This window comes from Gymnoscopelus braueri (genome assembly GCF_963280865.1).
Source record: "Gymnoscopelus braueri genome assembly, chromosome: 11".
Lineage (NCBI taxonomy): Eukaryota > Metazoa > Chordata > Actinopteri > Myctophiformes > Myctophidae > Gymnoscopelus > Gymnoscopelus braueri.
Window position 1 is genome coordinate 47,035,220 of NC_137613.1, and position 3,894 is coordinate 47,039,113.

Sequence of the window (3,894 nt, forward strand, 5' to 3'; positions counted from 1 at the left end):
TGAGTTGTGGAGTCTGAAGAGGAGTGAGTCTGCAGTTCTGACTGCAATGGGGAGTTTATTCCACAGTTTGGGAGAAGAGATCAGGGTGTTTTAGGGAAGGCTCCAACGGAATTCTTGTGTTAGCGGATCTCAGTGAGTGGGAAGGGTTGTAATCATGTCCTGAAGATATGGATCATGTCCTGAAGGTACGGGGATATCATGCCTTTGGTTTCCTTGTAGGCCAACACCATTGTTTTGTATTGTTTGTGGACATATGTTTTCATGTGTGCCTTCAAGGACAGCTGACTGCCAGCTGAGGACAACACCCAGGCTCTTGTCCCTTGGGACAGAAGCCACCAGGGATGATCTTACCTGGGAAGAAGAGAAGCTCAGTCTTGTGTGTGTTCAGCTTGAGGTGGTGAGAAGACATCCACTGTGAGATGTCAGCCTGAGTGGTAGAGAGAGGGAAAGAGAGAAGAACTGTTGAGTGTCATCAGCAACTTCTGGTCTGAACACATGTTAACATAAAGAGTTGAAGAGTAAAGCTTTGGTGGACAATCCAGTTCAATTAACACTGGATTTGAATGTGTGGAAAGATCAAGAAGAAACAAACAAGAGAGAGAGAGAGAGAGAGAGAGAGAGAGAGAGAGAGAGAGAGAGAGAGAGAGAGAGAGAGAGAGAGAGATAGAGATAGAGATAGAGATAGAGATAGAGAGAGAGAGAGAGAGAGAGAGAGAATTCATGGCATGTTGTATCTGATTCGAGGGAGTGACCCAGGATGAACACTTAAAGTGTAATAAAATTCTTATTTCCAATGTGGTCCTGAAAAAAAAATATGAACAAGCAGCACGTCGCATGAACTACAATATACTACAATGAAATAACTGCCAACAATACCAACCACAAATTAAAATGTATCACTAGCCTCAGTAGCCTGTAGCTTTTTCTCATAAAAGTATTCTCACACTGTCTGTCTGACTCGGCTCAGGGCCGAGTTGAAGTGAAAGGATGGAGAGAATTGAGGGGCGGAAGGGAGGGGGGGGGGGTGTGGAGTAGAGGAAGGGAGGAATGCTGATGAGACACATGACCTTTAACTTCCTGAAACCACACACTATTTAACACCAAGATCAACGCACGCACGCACACACACACACACACACACACACACACACACACACACACACACACACACACACACACACACACACACACACACACACACACACACACACAACACACACACACACACACACACACACACACACACACACACACACACACACACACACACACACACACACACACACACACCTCCACTTCCTCTTTCTCTCTTCTCCTTGGCTGCTCTCTCTCTCTCTCTCTCTCTCTGTGTGTCTACACAGATTGTTGGTTGTATCGGTGCCTCGCCTTCTCCCTCTCCTTCCTCCTCCCCCCTCCTCTCAGTGTTGTATTCTACCGTGTTACGCCGTATACGGTGCAGATTTTTTGGGGGGGGGAAAGCGTATACAGTCTACTAACCATTTCATCCATTGAAAACGCGCTACGCGCATGTCGTGCAGGGGAATGGTTATCGTATACCTCTCCGAAAAAAACCTAGAACACACCACTGCCTCCTCTCGTCCCCTCTCTCTCCCCTCCTCTCCTCTCTTGCATATTTGACAGGTCTGGGCCCGTGCCTCATAAAGATATGGTAAAATATGGGTGCCTGGAGGACCCACGTCTGCACACCCCCACAGCCCGGCACAGCAGGGGGTGGGGTGCAGGGTTGCCAGACTGCTTATTATAATTTCCCCGCAAGATTTTATTTGAAAATAGCCGATCAACAAGCTCACAACGCGTCGCATCGCGACGGCGTTGTGAGCTTGTAGATCTGCTATTTTCATATAGCTGATGTATATGTTTAAAGTGCTCATGTGGCCCATAGTCGCTTCTTTTTGGGTTGGTTTTCCTAGACCTGGTTGCTTGTTTCTCTCACATAATCTGGCAACACTGGTGGGGTGGGGTGGGGTGGGTTCATACCGCCAGACGACGGCAACCTTGACAACCAACAACCATACACACACATACCACCTGGCTGAGCAAATGAGGCAAAACCCAGACAAAATATTCACAACTGAGCCATCGGGCGATGGGATCACGGGCAGCCACGATGCCAAGGCCTTAAGTGTGTGGGTGTCGTGTGTGTGTGTGAGTGTGTGTGTGTGTGTGTGTGTGTGTGTGTGTGTGTGTGTGTGTGTGTGGGTGTGTGTTGTCTGTGTCTGTGTGTGGGGGGGGGGGATCCCTAAATCGTAGGGTAGTGGATGGCATGACTGTAATGTCTGGAGAAAATATGTGTAATATGTGTTCCTATAAGAATCGGCTACATTTTCACGTAATTCTCATCAACAGATTTTTTTACAGACATGTGTAGGCCTTTATTTGAGAATTAAAGGAGAGAGATAGGAAATGTGCAAATAGTATGGTCTACACTACATGGTCCTAGCTGATTAGTGAATCTTAATCCCATGTGGTATGTGCCCTAACCACTTGGGTCACTTGCACGTTTTTCTCTTTTAAATGTTCTCATCTATTAGAATTTGGTGCATTTTCAGGCTGCTATGCGGCCTTCAAATCTAGTTTAAAGTGGTCTCCATATATGGGCATGTTACGTTTATGACACCCACCAACAGTCGGCCGTCCGCCCACTATCTACGGTCCACCTAATAGGACTTTTTAATTTTAATATAGATGACAAAAATATATACGTACAGTATTATTTCTGTATGGATGTGTTGACGCCAAGGACACACAGCTTAACATGTGCAACAGTTGCATTCAGTAGAACAGCGGTTCTTAAGTGGGGTCAGGGGACCCCAGGGCAGTGGTGGAAAAAGTACACACATGTTTTACTCGAGTAAAAGTATCAATACTGCAATGTAGAAATACTCTGTTACGAGTAAAAGTCCAGAATTCAAAATTAACTACAAAAGTGTTTCAAAATGTACTTAAAGTACCAAAAGTAAAAAGTACAAAATGTTTGAAAAGAGCCGATCTACAAGCTCACAACGTGTCGCGATGCGACGCGTTGTGAGCTTGTAGATCTGCTATTTTCACATAGCCTAGGTATAAAATAGGCTGAAGTGGTTAATGTACAGAAACTACTCCAGTTAATTAAAAGTACCATCAAATTGTACTTAAGTACAGTACATGCACTTAGTTACTTTTTACACCACTGCCCCAGGGGTTCCACACAACATTTTCAGATGGGGTCCGCGGCCAAATACTGAATATCAATTTGGGGGTCCTTGACATGAAAAGGTTTGAAACCCGCTGTAATGAGGTTCAGGTCATTAATAATAATAATAATAATAATTGCGAACGCAGCGGAAGGAGGCGCGCCGAAGGCGCGCCTCCGCGCAAGTGGAGCTTACTATGACACCGTGCTCGGCTTGTGTATCTGTGTGTGTGTGTCTGTGTGCACTATTGTGTGCACTGCCTGTGGTGCAGCCAAGTAAATGTCCATATAGACGTACCATACATCAAATGAAAGGTCTTTGAAAACTGAACACACCTGTCAAGGTTGCGTTTAAGCCCGCCCCTTCCCCCGGAAGCACGCCCCGGAGAAGGCTCCTAACCTAAACTCCCCATTGAAACCCCATGTTAAATGAAAAGTGCCCGAATCGCTCCGAAACTTTTTCTACCCCCCCGAAGTGGGTGAAAACAGGCCACTTCAAACAGTTTTTTTTTGTGAATTTGTATTTTTCTAAGATGCTCCTTTTAACACAGACTTCCTTTGTATTTTTTTAAAATGTTTTATTGGTAAGACGCGCATTCGCGCGTCTTACTTGTAATAGTAATGTATCTATCCTGGCTGCTTCCACAGAGGTGTGGTTTGCACACACTGTGTCATATATCAGCCCACAGCATCACCACACA

At 45.5% G+C, this 3,894-nt stretch overlaps 2 protein-coding genes across 2 annotated transcripts in view; one reads left to right on the plus strand and one right to left on the minus strand.

Annotated features, from left to right (window-relative positions):
• pag1 (phosphoprotein membrane anchor with glycosphingolipid microdomains 1) overlaps positions 1-434 on the minus strand; it is a 69,653-nt gene extending 69,219 nt beyond the window's left edge. Inside the window, exon 1 of the mRNA XM_080442927.1 lies at positions 352-434. The gene's annotated coding sequence lies outside the window, so the exon portion shown is untranslated. The remainder of the gene's footprint in view (positions 1-351) is intronic.
• tpd52 (tumor protein D52) overlaps positions 1-3,894 on the plus strand; it is a 327,212-nt gene that overhangs the window by 285,105 nt on the left and 38,213 nt on the right. The window lies entirely within an intron of this gene.